The following is an 18,711-nucleotide window of genomic DNA, read 5'->3' as shown; positions in this document are numbered from 1 at the left end:
CCAAAGCCCGCCGCGCACTCAGCGCAGACCCACCTGCCGCAGGGGCTCGGCTGCACTCCTATTTGTCTTTTTGAAATAAATGTTGCTCATACCGCAAAATCAAACAGGCAAAAGCACACGGAAATGAAAAAACAAAGAAGCATACAACTGATTTACAACAGAGTCAAAGGCGACCTGGGATGCCAGGGCAACTTGAACGAGGTGATGGATCACATGTGAGAATATGAACTTCTGCAGGAGCAGAAGCCGTGGAAGACTCCATATTTCTGGACAAGGAGAACGGGGTTAATTCCAACTCAGGTTCCTGCTGACTTTGGAGGTGACAGCTATGTATTCTGTGTTTCGGCTGTTACACTTCTCAGGGCGGAACAGAATTTGTCCAAGTGATCTTAGAGCAGAAACACATGCGGATTCAGCAGTGAGTCTGTTACAGGTGAGTTTGACAGCAGTTGGCTCCCCTTTCCCTGGGTATCTGATATGAAAGATGCACCCTTCTAAAAAGGCAGTGAGAGGTGTGCTGCATGGTCTTGATTGTTCTAATGCTCAGATCTAATGGTTTAATCAATGTCCTCAATTACTTATTCTTTTCCCCGTATTTTTCTTTTTCTTACCTTATCATGACTATTAGTATAGTTATTTCTTTTATTGGAAAGGCAGATATACAGAGAGAAGAGACAGAGGGAAATCTTCTGTCTGATGATTCACTCTCCAAGCATCCAATGGCCGGAGCTGCGCCGATCCAAAGCCAGGAGCCAGGAGCTTCTTCTAGGTCTCTCACGTAGGGGCATGGTCCCAAGGCTTTGGGCCGTCCTTGACTGCTTTCTTAAGCCACAAAGAGGGAGCTGGATGGGAAGTGGGGTTGCTGGGATTAGAACTGGTGCCCATATGGGATCCTGGTTTGTTCAAGGTGAGGACTTTAGCTGCTAGGCTACCGCACCGGGCACTACTATCATTATTGAATCTCCACAATCCTCAATCAGAACCTCCTTGCTGGATTTTTCTGGGCTAAGAAAATACATTTAAAGCTTCTAAATTATTTTATAAAATATTGAATGCAAAACATCACTTGCATGGGAAAACAAAAAAAATGAGATCTAAAAAAGGAAACAGATGCAACAATAAAAATACATGAGAAATAGGAATGAAGTCGCATTTTGTAAAGCCTGATGCCTAAAAGTCTTCCTGGATTTTCATTGTCTTTTTATATCCATCTATACATGCTAAGCTAGACATCATATTTTATCTGCAATTATATGTATTTCTGGTCTTTACCACTGTAGGTTAATCGAATCACAATGAGTCAGAATTCATTATTGTATGATACAATTTTGGAGATAATTTCAGTTGTGTGCATTTTAATGAAACGCAGTTGAATTTGTCATATCCTCAGTTTATGCCACATTTGCTGTCTGTGTAGCTTCAATTGCATCATTTGACAAATTGGCATGTATACACACGTTTTAATATGAATCATTCACACGACTTTCAGATTTGTAGACTCTTAATTATTTGCATTTCTGTTTCAGAAGAAAACAGAGAGAGAGATTCAGAGAGCTTCTCTTGCACTGATTTCATTGCCCACATGGCTGCAATGTGTAGGACTAACACAGACTAACACGTACCCAGGCCAGGACTCAGGGACTCAGTCTCGGCCTCCCTCGTGGACGACAGGGATCCACCTGCTTGGGCCAGCACTGACGATTCTCCAGTATGCGTGCACCTCTGATGGACAGCAGATTCTTGTGCCCAGCAACCAGGTGGTGGCACAACTGCATCAGGAGATGTGCAGACACACCAGATCTGGACCATGCCCTCAGTGACTTCACTGCCACAAACAGTGGTGATGACGTCACTGCTGACACTGACATCTCAGGCAACTAAAACAGATGGCCCCCAGGTGAAAAGACGAATACGGCTGATGAAAAACAGGGAAGCTACTAGAGAATGTCGCAGAAAGAAGAATATGTGAAATGCCTGGAAAATCGAGTTGCAGTCCTGGAAAATCAAAATAAAACTCTGCTAGAAGAGGATGCACCAAAGCCTTGCACCCCTGGGTCCTTGGGGGTGACTTCCAAAGAAGCTCCAGGCTCCTCGCTTCTGAAGAAACTGGCTCAGCTCTGGCCGTTTCATCCATTTGGGGTGAATGGAAGACCTCTCCTCTGTCTCTTTTATGTCTTAATGAAGGTCAATGGAACTAGAATGGATTGGGTATTTTGTTTTACTGTTTAATTATGCTGATCATCTGAATAAGTACTGACACATAACAACCAGTCAGGGTGTGGCCAGGAAAGAGAAGCCAGCATTAATAACGAGCCAAACAAAAGAAAACGTCACTGTGCTTTCCCTGTTTTTCCTTTCATCGGACTGCATTTCATGATCATCACTCTAAGTACAAGGAAGGACCCGTTTCATATACGTTTGCATTCCTGCCAGTCCTGCATACCTGCTACATGTGTCAGGTTAAAACTACATACCATGAACTGCAGCTATTTTAATTTTAATAATTCATTATACTTCTACCACGATGTTCACTATGGTTAATCATATCTAATACATCCTATCATTTTTCCTTTTTCCTTCTTTAAAAATGATATTTATGGGCCCGGCGCGGTGGCGCAAGTGGTTAAGTCCTCGCCTTGCACGCCCGGGATCCCATATGGGCGCCGGTTCTAATCCCGGCAGCCCCGCTTCCCTTCCAGCTCCCTGCCTGTGGCCTGGGAAGGCAGTTGAGGACGGCCCAAAGCTTTGGGACCCTGCACCCGCGTGGGAGACCCGGAAGAGGCTCCTGGCTTCGGATCGGCATAGTATCGACCCGTTGCGGCTCACTTGGGGAGTGAATCATCGGATGGAAGATCTTCCTCTCTGTATCTCCTCTCTGTATATCCGCCTTTCCAATAAAAAATAATAAAAATAAATCTTTAAAAAAATGATATTTATTTGTTTGTTTTTGAAAGACAGAATTATAGTGCAGGAGAGGCAGTGAGAGGTCTACCATTCACTGGTACACTCCCCCAATGGATGCCAAGGCCAGAGCTGAACTCATCTGAAGCTAGGAGCCAGGAGCTTCTTCTGGGTCACCCTGAACTTCCACTCATTGGTTTGTTCTTCAAATGGTCGCAACAGCAGGAGCTGAGCCAGGAAGAAGGAATGCCCTCTGGGTCTCTCCTGTGGGTGCAGGGGATGCAGCATCTAAGATGTCCTCTGCTGCTTTCTCAGGCCACAAGTCGGGAGCTGGATCCGGAGTGGAACATCAGGAGCCCGGTGGGCGGCCAGAGGGGAGTCAAAGCCAGTTGTGTCACTGCAGGGACCCTTCCATTGCCCTTCGTAACAATGCTTGGATTCTATTCATTTGGAAAACCAAATCATCTTCTCATGGTGTTCTGCTTTGTGCATTTCAAATGGTAATTTTGTGACAACATTTTAAATAAAAGCCATCCTTATTTTTTCATGTTTATTTTAATAGTCATCTATATATATAGAAATAAAGTCTTATTTTGAGGGAAGAAAGTTTTAAGGAAAACATAATATATCCATATTGTTCCTTCAAATTTTTTCTTTCATTAATTTCCTTATATATTTTTTTATTATTTTTTTTCCATTTAGCAACACCAGTTTTGTTTTGTTTTGTTTAAGATTTATTTTAGGGCCTGGCGCAATAGCATAATGCTTAAGGTTCTCCCCTTGAATGCCCCGGGATGCCATATGGGCGCCAGTTCTAATCCCGAAGGCCCTCTTCACATCCAGCTCCCTGCTGGTGACATGAGAAAGCAGTCAAGGACAACCCAGGGCATTGGGACCCTGCACCCGTGTGGGAGACCTGGAAAGAAGTTCCTGGTTCCTGGACAACATTAAGCATGGGCATTGTGATGTGGCAGCAGTTTTTTTAAAAAAATTAATTTATTTTTATTACAAAGTCAGATACACGGTGGAAGCAGAGATAGAGAGGATTACACTTCCCAAGTGAGCGTGACGGCCGGTGCTGTGCCAATCTGAAGCCAGGAGCCAGGAACTTCCTCCAGGTCTTTCACATGGGTGCAGGGTCCCAAAGCCTTGGGCCATCCTCAACTGCTTTCCCAGGCCACCAGCAGGGAGCTGGATGGGAAGTGGAGCCTCTGGGATTAGAACCGGCACCCACTTGGTATCCCTGCACATTCAAAGTGATGACTTTAGCCGCTACATCATGCCGCCGGGCTCAATTGGCAGCAATTTTGAAGTGATCACTAGCAGTGTTGGCATCCCATATGAGTGTGCTTAGTTCATGGTCCAGCTACCTCACAATTCCAGTGCAGCACCCTACTACTAACATGCGTGAGAGGCCATAGATTATGTTAACAAATCTTTTAACGTGTGTCTCTCTGTGTGTGTGTATATTTAGATAGTTTGAATTTGTTTCTTTTTATTTTGCCTTTCTGTTGAGACCATCCTTCTGCAAAGCAGTTTCCACAAAGCCAAAGCTGTATAGTATACTACAAAAGGAATATCAGGAGGAAGCAGAAATACTCTAGAAGTTTTCATCTTATTAAGGGATGACGTCTTGAATGAATGTTTCACATTCAAAAATACTATTCATTTGAAAAAAAACAGCTTCTAAAATAATTGAATCTTTTTGAAAACTCTATGCCAATCAGTTTAGGATTATAGAATTAAATAGATGAATAAATAGCTAAGGCAGAATGGAGACTGAGGCTATTACAAGACTGCAAGAAAATGAAACACGCCACTGAGTAACCAACACATGAGTGACAAATAATGTTTCAGCAATTTTTCCTTATTCATTTGAGGGGAGCTTGATTACAGTGTGTCTGAGTGAGGGTCTTTGTGGATAGGATCTGTTTGGGGTTCTCCAGCCTTCCTGAATTTGACTTGCTTTTATGTTCTTCAAGTTTGGGATGTTCTCCGATACAATTGTTTCAACACCTCCTGCAATCATGACTGACTCCCCACACCTTCCGGATCTCCTATAATTCTGGTATTTGACATTTGATGCTGTTGTTAATTTCTTGTCTAGATTTCTTGGTTTTGATCAGATTTGCTTCCAGGTTTCTTATTAGTTGTGTGTTCTGAATCTCATTATCTTCTATGTCTGACATTCTTCCCTTGGCAGCATTCATTCTGTTGGTCAAGGTTCCTATTGTGGTTTCAAGTTGTGAAATTTCATGTTGGACCTGCTGAATTCCTGTAAAAACGTTATTTTTAATTCCTTAGGCTCTTCCCAGTCCTTCTCACTGTCTTTGATTTTCTTTTTCATGACTATTTTGTTTCTTGATTATTTTTTAATATTTCTATCATGCAGCTCCTCAAAGTCTACGTCTCACAACTCTGAGTTTGAGCTAATTTTTATTATTACTATTGTTAAACTTTGGGGGGAGTGTTGGATTTTTCATATGAACAATTTCTTTTTCTGGTACCCCTCCTCATTTCTTTTGTTTTAAGATTTTGGCCTTTGATGTGCTTCTGTGGATAAAGGACCAGCTTATGTGTCTGCTGCTTTGTGAGTTTTGAGCACCTCAGACAGCCAGGTAACCAGTGTGTTTGTCCGCTACTGCCACCTTGTGGCATACCAGTGCTTTCACGCTCCTCAGCATTCATGCTTTCCAGCTTCAGGTGGTTGTGGAGCTTTGCACATTAAACCTGTAAATTCCTGCTCTGTGTGCAAACCCCTGGACACCTAGTGTGGTCACAGTGTCTGCCTGCTGTACACTTGCCTAGAGTGAGTGTGACCCAGCTTCGGCTACACAGTGTGCAATCATTACCTAGTTTCATCATAGAAAAAAGACTTTTTACGTTTAAAGTTACCAATCTTTTTTGTTGTTTTTTAAAAAGATTTATTAATTTATATTGCAAAGTCAGATATACATAGAGAGAGAGGAGGAGAGACAGAGAGACACATCTTCCGTCCAGTGATTCACTCCCTAAGTGATCGCAATGGGCATCACTGTGCCGATCCGAAGCCAGGAGCCAGGAACTTCCTCCAGGTCTCCCACGCGGGTGCAGGGTCCCAAGGTTTTGGGCTGTCCTTCACTCCTTCCCAGGCCACACGCAGGGAGCTGGATGGGAAGTGGAGCTGCGGGGACATGAACCAGCACCCATATTGAATTCCCACGCATGTAAGGCAGAGACTCCAGCCACTGGGCTAACATGCCAGGCCCCTAACTCAGTCTTCGTGTCTGTTAAATAAAGTGAATGATGGTACTTATTGGGAACAGGCATTTAACTTGGTCATTAAGGTGCCCGTGCCTGCTCTTGCAGTACATGGGTTAGACTCCTAGCTCCAGCTCCAGGTATGACTCCTAGCTCTTGCTCCTGTCTTGTTTCCAGCCAGTGAAGACCCAAAGAGGTGGGGCTAATGGCTCAGGCAGTCCTGTTCAGATCACCCATAGAGGAGATGTGGCCTGCAGTTCCAAGTGTTGCCCCACACTGGATGTAGCACGTATCTGGGGAGTGAATCAGTGCATCAGATTTCTGTGTGTGTGTGTGCATGCCTGCCACTCTCCTTCTCTAATAAACACATCAAGATGTTCAATAATAATTAATCCTTCATAAGCCTGTACTGAGAATTCAATATATTTAAAGCATTTATAGCAGTAGCTGGAACATAGCATCATGTGAATGGTAAACTGTTCATGTGAGTCTGTCATTGAAAATGAGCTTTTTTTAAAAAAAAAATTAAGATACTTATTTTACGTGAAAATCAAAGAGAGAGAGAGCACCCATGCATCTGCTGGTTCACACCTCCATCTCCAAATAGCAACAACAGTTAGAGCTGAGTTGATCCGAAGCTGGGAACTAGGAGCTTCTTCCAGCTCTCTCACATGAGTGCGGAGGCCCAAGGGCTCGAGCCATTCCCCACTGCTTTCCAGGCCACGAGCAGACCGCTGGATTAGAAGCAGCTGGCTCAAGAGTTGGTGCCCAGAGTTCGGTCCTTGGGCTCAGGGGCAACTGACGCTCCCTGCAGTGTGGCGACTGTGGGGGGTGCCCCTGCCGGGTTAGACCCAATGTGGGGGACTCACGCCAAAGACACTGCCACAAGGCAGTGAAAGAGTCCTCGGCCTCCCCCAGGACCCAAGAGAGCTCTTCCCTCAGGGTAAGTCCGCCATGAGGGAATTTGGGAACTGGGTGGAAATTCCTAGCTCCGCCCTGCTGCTAAGACCATGTGGCTGGGGGAGTTTGGGAGGAGTTCAGTCCTTGGGCTCAGGGGAAACTGACGCTCCCTGCAGTGTGGCGACTGTGGGGGGTGCCCCTGCCGGGTCGGACCCAATGTAGGGGACTCACGCCAAAGACACTGCCACAAGGCAGTGAAAGAGTCCTCGGCCTCCCCCAGGGTGGCCAGTGCACCAACTGGTGCCAGGCATTGCCTGCTGGCTGCCTGGAAGGGCGAACTCTGGGGTTTTTCAAGATATGTAGTTGCTGCCTGGGGTCACTCATGACTAAGGCTAGGTTGAGTGTAGGTGCAAAGTGAATTTTCGGGTATTCTCAGTGACAGGGTCATGAAAGATTTAAGCAGGCAAGGGGACCAAGACCTAGTGGTTTGGGGGAAGTGTCCAGAAGATAATTTTAGTAAGACAGATGCAACAGCTCAATTATGAATACACAGATGGGATATTAGTATAGAACATCACTGATCACCACATACTAGCCCACACCGAAGCTATGGATGGGGGCCTCTTTGGCAGTGTTGGGTACCATTGCCCAACTGAGTGTTGGAGTTGTGGAGTGGTCACATTTGGCAGGATCAAGACACTATCCAGCACACAAGAGAACTTGGGCTGGGGGTAGGCTCTGTGGGGTTGTGTGGGCCCAACCCTTTGGAATACAAGTCCCCCGGGTTAGGTCCCAAGCTGGGGTTGCAATGGTCTAAGCTAGGTGTGACCACGCCATCTGCCATCACTCATGGGTAAAGAAATCCACAACAGTCAGGGTAGATCAAGGCAGCAGCACCCAAATGTGCATCTTTAAACAGGATGTGGGGTGGGCCGGGCTGCCACTGGAAGGGGGCAGAATGGGCAGGGCTGAACAAACCTTAACTCACAAGTAACAACAGAAATCAGGTTGGAGCACAGCTCATGCCAGGTAGGTCCTTGCACATACTGATCTGCGTGAGGCAGAGGCACTAAGCCACAGCATCCAAGGGGCCAGGACAAGTGAGGGGCTCTGCCAAGCGAAGACAGAACAACCACCGGCCTACACCTGCTCTATGGCAGGGCAGAGGCCCGGTTGGGGAAATAACGGGACACCCTAGCTGGGTTGAGTTTCCCACCAAGGAGCGCATGAGGTGGAACTGAGGCTACATTCTGATCAGGATACGATCGTAATCTCACTTGGCACAATTGTGGACTGGGATGGGAAGCACCAAGCCAGGCCAAATTCTCACACCATCTGGGGCTCTGGAGGACCGGGGAGGGTTGTGTGACAGACTAGGTTAGGTCTCAGCCCTTACTGAACCATGTGTGAGCTGGGTAGGGGTATGGAAGAGCCATGGCTGGGTTGAAATATCCAACAAGAACCAGCTTGGGTCGGAGGCCAGGCAGGAAAAGCCACTGTTCCTCCTAGGATAACTGAGTAGTGCTGGCTCATGGACCCACTGGTATGCGCGAAAACTGGCATTGGGAGAGGTTCTGGTGGAGGAGCCTGGGCAACTTCTCTGGCAGGACACAGTCCCATGCAGGTAAGCGCAAGAAGCACAATAGGGAACAACCCAGAACAGGCAATGAGAATTATCCCACTGGCATACACATGGCATCGGTTGGGGGCAGACCAGCCTGAATCTGTTCACATTACCTTCTGGTGAATCCGAGCACCAGAACAGAGTGTGGGTCGAACCAGGTTCGGTTGCAACACATACCAGTACACAAGTAATGCCAAGGTGAGATGAGCCGTACCAGATGTGGCTGCAGCACACAAACAGCACATGCGACAATCAGGGAGGAGGCAAAGCCAATAGGGGAACGTGGGCACCCCTGCTGGATAACTACTTCCATTGGAAAGTGTGAATACGGATGGGGGCAGTTCAGACTAGGCAGGGCTATAGCACCTGTGGGCCTCACGGTGAGCTGACTGTTCTGACTGGTGCAAGTTAAAATTAGAGTGGGTTGAGGGGTGTTTGGGCTTAGCCACAGCGTTAGCTGGCAGAGGCTGGTACTAGGAGCCAATTCTGACGAGTCAAATGCCAAAACTACCTGGAGACTGCATACTCTGGGAGTGGATGTGGCCTAGTAGGGAAATAGTGGGCACCTCCCTCAGGGTTACCACCCTCACTGGACAGCACAGAACCAGGCTAGGAGCAGGGGTGGCTTGACAGAAAGGTACCTGCCAGTGGGTGTATGGGCTGGATAATAGGTTGGTTGGGTTGAACCAGGCTTCCATGTCCATTGACATGTGCGAGAGCTAATTGGGATGTGGGACAGACTGGACAAGCCTGCAGTGCATACTGGCAAGCATGGGAACCAGGGTAGGGGGCAGAACTGGTAGGGGTTTTGGGGAGTCGCCCCAACTAGGCTGCAGCTCCAACTGGTTTGCATGAAGACCGAGTATGAAGTGGGTAGAATCAAGCTGGACTACAACACCCATTGGTTCACAAGGAAGACAGGGCTGGAAGCCGAACGGACCCAGCAATCGCAACGACCAGCATATGCATAAGCTGATTGGTGTGACGAACAGTGTTGGAGTCTGTACTAGCAAACTCACTCAAGAATCAGATCTGGGATCAACTCAGATGAAGTTTCTTTGGATATTTCTCGAACTGAACTGCTGATCTTGGAACCCCAACCATCAAGAGACTGTCAGCCAGTGGACTCTGAATAGGTTTCATTACGGTTGGGACGGATAGATTGGCAGCAATCCAGAACTGATGAACTATCAAAACTGTATGAGCAGGACCCTTGGAGCGCGCCTCATGCTGGGGATCAGGGATGGGTGGGAGGTAGGGTGGGGCTTTCCCCTTTGTTACTCCCCTAACCCTAGATACAGGGCAAAATGATTATATTAGTGTGGAAACAATGATATTACCCACTTTCACCCTGTAGCCCGTGACCCTTTGTACCCCAATAAACTAAGATTATTAAAAAAAAAAAAAAGAGTTGGTGCCCAGATGGGATGCTGGTGCCACGGGGTGGAGGATTCGTCTTTCTGTACCATTGTGCAGGCCCCTGGATAGGAGCTTTGTAATGGGTCTAATTATTGGCCCCAGGTTAAACCTCTCCTCTATTTACAACCTTCGCTGTACAGCTGCGATTCTCCCACAACAGTGGATTCTAGGGCGTTGTCCCTGACGTCAGGCTCACTTTATACGGTTCGTTCTGGCCATTGTGGTGTTAGCAGATGTGAAAACACAGAGGCTTGAAGTGTGTGGTTTAGGTGTGGCCCGTGCACTTCTGTCATCGGGAAATCATTCTAGAACTTGCTTGCTGGTCCTAAGAGTAGGATGAAGACAAATGGACCAAGGTCACCCAAACTGACCTCAAACAGCTAAATGAGACTAATCAGACGCCACTTGTTATGGGACAATAGTTAATTAACAGAAAGTTCATTCAGAGTATTCGATGACTCAAGGAAATGTTCCAAATAGATGATTAAGTGGTGAAAAATCAAATAATAAAATAGTTTGTTCAGCAAGATCATACTTTTCTTTTAAATAAGTTGGAGGGAAGAGACAAGTACATCCCTGAAACTAAAAGAGACCCAACATTTAATCAACAGTTATCTGTAGTTTTTTGAGAGTTTTCCTAGATTCCAAATGAGTCAAGTGACTATTTTGATTTTTCAGCTCAGTGAGTAAAACATGAAGAAGATACGAGATGGATATGTTGTTAGGCAACAGGTCTATCCACTTGTGGACAAAGCACAACTCCAACAACAACAGTGAGCTCATCATCTGAGAAAGAGATTAGTTCTAATGACAAGCTCTCTAGGAGACAGAGTGGTGGGAGGGGGAGGGAGACCAAATTACTTTCTCTTTTAGAAAGTGGTTGGGGAAAGTGTGGTTAGGGCAAATGGAGCACGATTGTGTCAAGGAGACACAATAGGGCACTAGCAGAGGGCAGTGTTGAGAGCAACGCAAGCAGACTCTTCTAGAGGAAGAATGGCCACTGCTTCTCCAGCAAAACTGGGGCAGTCGTTTTATGGGGTAGCTGATGCTTCAGATGATGCTGTCATTGGAGGTGTGTCACTCAAGATCATAATGAACCCTAAGGTAGCTCAGCTTGAGGTGCTCTGCACGTGCTGCAGCCAATGCTCTCTGGTATCTTCAGGAACCTTCTGAAGAGAATCCCACTGATGTTGACCAGACAGCTATGATGGGACAGCAAGTTACTGTGTAACAGGGCGGTCCTTACTATGTTAGGCACCTGGGGGCGGCCTGCTGCTTAAGCTGGGGGAGGGGGAGCTCAGAGCTGCCTGGGAGGTGGTAGACCCAGCAGTTTCCACATTCCTACTGCCCCATCCAATGCTGGTCCTTTTCCTTTCAGGCGTGGGGAAATCACTGCAACCACACCCCAACAGGGAGGAAGCCACTGTCTCTCACTGTGTAGGCTGGAAAATGATGTGACAGCTTGTCACAACTGGCACAACTCGCTAAGAATGAACAAGGTCCCCCCAATAATTCCTGCGAGGCTTGAGCACTGGTGTTAAATGCATTCGGGAAACATGCCAGGTTAGTGCTAAAATAAGGTTCGCAGGCATGGTGGCATGGCCTGACAGCCAAAGTCCTGGCCTTGAATGCGCCAGGATTCCATATGGGCACTGGTTCTAATCCTGGCAGCTCCACTTACCATCCAGCTCCCTGCTTCTGGCCTGGGGAAAGCAGTCAAGGATGGCCCAGAGCCTTGGGACCCTGTGCCTGTGTGGGAGACCCAGAAGAGGTTCCTGGATCCTGGCTCCAGATCTGTAGAGCATCGGCCATTGCGGTCACTTGGGGAATGAATCATTGGACGGAAGATCTTCCTCTCTGTCTCTCCTCTCTGTATATCTGACTTTCCAATAAATAAATAAATATTTTTTAAAAAAAGGCTCGCATTTAATAAGAGCAACACAGGAAAGCCCCTGGGGAACAGGCTCAGAATATCTGCTTGCCACATAGTCCTTCCCCCTGCTGTGCCCCCTTGGAGTGGCAAGCATTGGTAAAGGAGACTGAGTAACAGCACACCGAAGACATAGGGCAGACTACTGTAACTGTACTTTTTTTTTTCCCTTTCCGCAGGCAACTTTAGTTGAAGCGTCATTGACAATAAAATCCATCCATTTACAATGGAGTCTAACAAAATCCTACAGTTTTGTTGCTGCCACAACTCCCAAGATTCAGCACTTCTTGACCCCCAGGGAAGCTCTCCATCAGCCCCTTTTGTAGCTCATCCTAAAGACCATTCCTGATCAGGTAACCACTGCTGTGCTTCCTGACTCCAGGTTAAGTTTGCCTTTTCTACAATGTTCTAGAATGAAGTCATCTATGCACCCCTCAAGGTCTGGCTGGCTTTGGTCCGCATCCTGCTTTTGAGATTCATTCAAGTCGTTTCACCTGTCAGTAGTTCCTTGGTATTGCTTGCTGGTTTCCAGTGTAAGAACATCCCACAGCCAATCTCTTTGTCCATTCATCTTTTTTAAAAAAAAAAAAAAGATTTATTTTTATTATTTTTTATTGGAAAGGCGGATATACAGAGAGGAGAGACAGAGAGGAAGATCTTCCGTCCAATGATTCACTCCCCAAGTGAGCACAACGGCTTATGCCATGCCAATCTGGAGCCAGGAGCCTCTTCTGGGTCTCCCAGGTGGGTGCATGGTCCCAAAGCTTTGGGCCATCCTCCACTGCTTTCCCGGGCCGCAGGCAGGGAGCTGGAAGGGTAGCGGGGCTGCCGGGATTAGAACCAGCACCCATATGGGATCCCGGGCGTGCAAGGCAAGGACCTTAACCACTTGTGCTACCGCGCCGGGCCCAGTCCATTCATCTTTTGACAGTCCTTTGGATGGCTTCCAGCTTGAAGCTATTACACATTAAATTGTGTTGTTCGGCTGTGTTGATCCAGGCATTTACAGGCATTGGGGTGCACTTAGTACTTAAAACAACAGTTTTTTGTGAAATTTGTTTTCATGCCGGGAGAGAAACCTTTGCTATCAAAATGCATGAGATTTTGTTCATTCCTTCAAATGATCACTCAATTAGCCATTAATCAAATCACTATTCACCTGATGCCTATTACCACTTAGTAATAACCTGACAATATTATATTTGCAGGGTGTTTCATAAAAGGTCGCATATGTCTGGGAATTTTGTACATTTCTCACAATAGTTCTGCAAGATTGCTTTAAACTGGGTCCAGCATGATAGCCTAGATGCTGAAATCCCTACCTTGCACATATTGCGATACCATATGGGTGTTGGTCAGTGTCCCAGCAGCCTCACTTCCCATCCAGCTCCCTGCTTGGGGCCTGGGAAAGCAGTTGAGGATGGCCCAAAGCCTTGGGACCCTGCGCCTGCATGGAAAACCTGGTAGAACCTCCTGGCTCCTGGCTTCAGATCGGCTCAGCTCTGGCTATTGCAGTCACTTGGGAAGTGAATCAGTGGACAGAAGATCTTCCTCTCTGTCTCTCCTCTTCTCTGCATATCTGCCTTTCCAACAAAAATAAATAAATCTTAAAAAATAATAATAAAAAGGAAGAAGAACACTGAGGCAGAACAGTTGAGCCACTTACCCACAATCATCTAGTCCAGCTAAGATGAGGCCCTGCAGAGAGATGCCAAGGGCGAGTGCCGGGAACATCTCTCTGTCTCTCCTTCTCTCCGGAAATCTGACTTTACAATAAAAAATAAATAAATCTTCTTTTGAAAGATGACACTCTATGTAAATAAGATTTTATTTTTTACCTATGATCATTTTTATACAACTGAAGTTTTTCATTCATTTATTCCTGTTGCTCACACTGGGTGCTAAGTTGGCCATATGCCCTCATCAGGACTAGGTGGCCATGAACTTGCAGCGGTTTTAGCAAGACGCTACATCAAGACTCCTTCCAGGCACACTCTGAATCTTCCTGATAACCCGCTGAGCCCAAGCACTTTATGAGTCACATAAATAAACAAAGCCTCTGGAATGCCAACGGGGGGCGGTTCCCTCCTTACTTGGCACTTGGCAATGTTAACATTCTCTGAGTTTGTGTGATGAATGTCAACTTTCACCAGGGAGGAGGAAGGGAAAACAAAAAGAAAGAGAGGTTAGAGGAGAGAACGTGTTGACTCCTGAACTGTCGCATTGGCGAAAGTATCAGACATCATCTATGCGGAGAGCAAACAAACAGAGTCGGAAAGGCAGCATTTTCTGCACTTCTATCAGGTGCTAAAGAATATGCTCTGAGACCTCACCAAGCCTTGGAAAGACCTAGAAGGCGAGTTCTAACAAGTTTCCAAGCAATGCCTATGCTTAGGCACACTTCAAGAGTCACTATGATTCAACGTCGCGTACTCAATGCATACCTTCTCTTATTTAAACACCCCAGTGGCACTACGAAGCCAGAGAATGATCAGAGCTTGCCCTAGAGTCACAGCTCATGAAGGACAAAGCCAAATTTGGAGCTTAGTCTGTCTTGCTCCCAAAGCTATGGTTTTCCCACCGTTTCAGACTGGCCCCAGACCAAGCCCTGAAAAGTGGACCCAAACTATTGCATGAGTTTGGCTCAGGCCCGCACATCATGGGCAAGATGGGAAAGTGCCGTGGCCCCCGCCGGGCCAGGAAGGTCAGCAGCCACCAGCGCGACCAGAAGTGGCACGACAAACAGTACAGGAAGGCGCACCTGGGCACGGCGCTCAAGGCCAATCCATTCCGGGGTGCCTGGCCCACGCCAAGGGCATCGTGCTGGAGAAAGTGGGCGTGAAGGCCAAGCAAGCCAACTCTGCCATCAGGAAGTGCGTCCGTCCAGGTGCATCTGATCAAGAACGGCAAGAAGATCACGGACTTCGTGCCCAACGATGGCTGCCTCAACTTCATCCAGGAAAACGACCAAGTGCTGGTGGCTGGATTTGGGAGGAAGGGCCACGCCATCGCTGACATTCCCGGAGTCTGCTTTAAGGTGGTCAAAGGAGCGAATGTGTCCCTCCTGGCCTTATACAAAGGCAAGAAAGAGAGACCAAGATCATAAATGTCGGTGTCAGAAGTCTAGTAATAAATTTTTCATATTCCAGAAAAAAGAAAGAAAGAAAAGAAAACTATTGCCTGAGGCTTGATTGCTTATGAAAATCCCAGTGTTTAGGGCCCAGCATCATGACCTAGCGGCTAAAGTCCTCGCCTTTACCATCCCAGGATCCCATATGGGCACCGGTTCTAATACCAGCAGCTCCACTTCCTTTCCAGCTCCCTGCTTGTGGCCCGGGAAAGCAGTCGAGGACGGCCCAAAGCCTTGGGACCCTGCACCTGCGTGGGAGACACGGAAGAAGCTCCTGGCTCCTGGCTTCGGATTGATTCAGTTCCAGCCATTGCGGCCACTTGGGGAGTGAATCAATGGACTCACGATCTTCCTCTCTGTCTCTCCTCTGTATGTCTGACTTTCCAATACAATACATCTTAAAAAAAAAAAAATAGGAAAGAAAGAAAATCCCAGTGTTTGGAATGAACAGGCCTGTTGACAACACTGGGGCTGGATGCCAGTAACACGAAAGGGAAGATAATGACCAATCCGGGACCTACAGCCAACAACCCTGCCCAGAGCTGTCTCTTCTCCGAGGTTCTCCGGGAAGTAACAGAATCTCAGGGTCACCATCCCTCTGCCTGCTTTCATAGTGACTGGCTACAAACCAATTTCAACCTCTCCCCTAGCTTCCTGCCTCTCACATTCACTGTACAAAAACCAAATATACAAGAATGTATAAAAGCCAAGATTTTAAACTTGAGTGTATTTTATTATTATTATTATTATTGTTGTTGTTGTTGTTACAAAGTCAGATATACAGAGAAGAGGAGAGACAGAGGGGAAGATCTTCTGTCCAACAATTTACTCCCCAAGTGAGCGCAACAGCTGGTACTGCGCAGAACCGAGGCCAGGAGCCAGGAACTTCCTCCAGGCAGGTCTCCCACATGGGTGCAGGGTCCCAAGGCTTTGGGCCATCCTCGACTGCTTTCCCAGGCCACAAGCAGGGAGCTGAATAGGAAGCAGGACTGCCAGGATTAGAACCAGTGCCCACATGGGATCCCGGCACATGCAAGGCGAGGACTTTAACCGCTAGGCCATGGTGCCGGGCCCTTGAGTATACTTTCTAATGTGAACAAAGAAATTTTACGTGCCTGCTTATTTTCTGTCATCTAGCAGACTTGGATTCGGGGCATCACTGTGGCACAACAGGTGAAGCTGCTGCCTGAGATACAGGCATCTCCTATGTGTGCTGGTTAGAGTCCCAGCTGCACCTGCAATTCAGTTTCCTGTTTATGCAGCTGGGACAGCAGACGACAGCTGAAGTATCTGAGCTCTCGTCACCCACATGGGAAACCCAGATGGAATTCTAAGCTCCTGGCTTCAGCCTGGGCCAATGGTGGACAAGGTTTCCATTGGAGGAGTGAATTAACACATAAGAGCTAATTCATTCGTTCTCTCTCTTGCTCGCTGGCTCTGTATGTGTGTGAGTCTATGTGTCTCTCCCTCTGTCTCTGTAATTGTTTCAAATAAAGATTCCTAAGGAAAGAAAGAGGAAGGGATGGAAGGGATGGAAGGAATGGAAAGAAAGGCAGAAAGAAAGAAAGGCAGAAAGAAAGAAAGGCAGAAAGAAAGAAAGGCAGAAAGAAAGAAAGAAAGAAAGAAAGGAAGGAAGGAAGGAAGGAAGGAAGGAAGGAAGGAAGGAAGGAAGGAAGGAAGGAAGGAAGGAAGAAAGAAAGAAAGAAAGAAAGAAAGAAAGAAAGAAAGAAAGAAAGGAAGGAAGGAAGGAAGGAAGAAAGAAAGAAAAAGAGAGAAAGAGAGAGGGGAGGGGGAGGGAGGGAGAAAAGGAAAGAAAAATAAAAGAAAGTCTAACTCTTATTTTTAAAAAAAAGACAAATAAAAGCATGAAAAACTTGACCTCACTAATGGTGAAAATTATTAAAACTTTGTCAGACACAAACTATGAAGCGTCACCTGAGAAGAAATAGCTTAAAATCTCTAGATTCAATAATTGATTTATAGTGTAACTATTTTTTTTACAAACCAAGCCTACACCTAGATGACCACACAGAGTCTATGACATGTGTAAAGAAGATGATCACACGGATAGTACACAAATTCTGCTACCGAAAAGAGGGGGTTTCTTTCCAAACTAACTCTACAAATGAAAGTTAGACTGAATTGAAAGACTTTGGGTCGAATGGAAACCAAAGACCGCTATTTCAGGTGGAGAACAAAGTCACAATTTTAGCAATGCTAGACAAGGTGTGAACTGGAACGGACAAGCAGCTGCTGGTTGGCAGACACGCCTCTGTTGCTATGTGCAGAGGAGGAAATAGACTGCGAAGGTCAGCCTACACACTTCCCCCTCCCTGTCAGCAGGGTGGGCGGATCTGAGGACACAGAACTTCAGCCTGACCCAATAGAAAACAAAAAGCAGAGCCTCTGAAGAATCTAAAACCAGAGGAAGAGGTCTTTAAGAAAGGCTCAGAGATGGCTAGTCACCTCATGGGCCTTTTTAAAAGTTGCTCGCCTTGTCGCGCAGTGGTTAAGGTCCTCGCCTTGAACGCCCGCAATCAGATATGGATGCCGGTTCTAATCCCGGCGCCCTACTTCCCATCCAGCTCCCTGCCTGTGGCCTGGGAAAGCAGTCGAGGACGGACCAAAGCTTTGGGACCCTGCACCCGCGTGGGAGACCCGGAAGAGGCTCCTGGCTTTGGATTGGCATGGCATCGACTGTTGCGCTCACTTGGGGAGTGAATCATCGGACGGAAGATCTTCCTCTCTGTCTCTCTCTGTATATCCGCCTTTCCAATAAAAATTTAAAAAATAAATCTTTAAAAAAAATTTGCTCGCCTTGAAACCTCGCCCAAAGTCAGGCGTGTAACCCAGCCGGAGCGGCACCTGCAGCAAAAGGACCACCTGGACGCCCAGAACAGCGACCCCAAGGAGGCGTCACGTGACCCTGGCTGCCAGCGCCCAGTGACAGCGTGAGAGGGTGCTACATCTTGACAGGTTTGCATCATGCGTGAATATAAACTGGCTAGTCTTGGCTCAGGGGGTGTTGGAAAGTCTGCTCTGACTGAACAGTTCGTTCAAGGAATTTTTGTTGAAAAGTATGATTGTACAATAGAAGATTCTTACAGAAAGCAAGTTGAAGCAGATGCACAACGGTGGATGCTTGAAATCTTGCATACTGCAGAAACGGAACAATTTACAGCCATGAGGGATCTGTACATGAAGAATGGACAAGGCTTCGCATTGGTTTATTCCATCACTGCACAGTCCACAGTCCTTGAATGCGCTGGGAACACGCATGGGTGCCGGTTCTAATCCCAGCAGCTCCACTTCCCATCCTGCGCCCAGCTGTGGCCTGGGAAAGCAGTCGAGGATGGCCCAATGCTTTGGGACCCTGCACCCGTGTGGGAGACCTAGAGGAATTTCCTGGCTCCTGGCTTCAGATTGGCGCAGTACCGGCCATAGTGGCCACTTGGGGAGTGAATCATCGGATGGATGATCTTCCTCTCTGTCTCTCCTCCTCTCTGTATATCTGACCTTGTAATGAAAAATAAAATAAATCTTAAAAAAAAAACAAAACCTCTGCAA

General features: G+C 46.9%; 1 pseudogene; it reads left to right on the top strand.

Annotated features, from left to right (window-relative positions):
• Positions 1 to 14,682: 14,682 nt before the first annotated feature.
• Positions 14,683 to 15,185, top strand: LOC121146674 (annotated as a pseudogene).
• Positions 15,186 to 18,711: the final 3,526 nt, after the last annotated feature.

The sequence above is a fragment of the Ochotona curzoniae genome, unplaced genomic scaffold (assembly GCF_017591425.1).
Source record: "Ochotona curzoniae isolate NIBS_2020 unplaced genomic scaffold, NIBS_Ocur_1.0 contig_1328, whole genome shotgun sequence".
Classification (NCBI taxonomy): domain Eukaryota; kingdom Metazoa; phylum Chordata; class Mammalia; order Lagomorpha; family Ochotonidae; genus Ochotona; species Ochotona curzoniae.
Note: the sequence above shows the minus strand (reverse complement) of the source record. Positions and strands in the feature narration are given on the sequence as shown.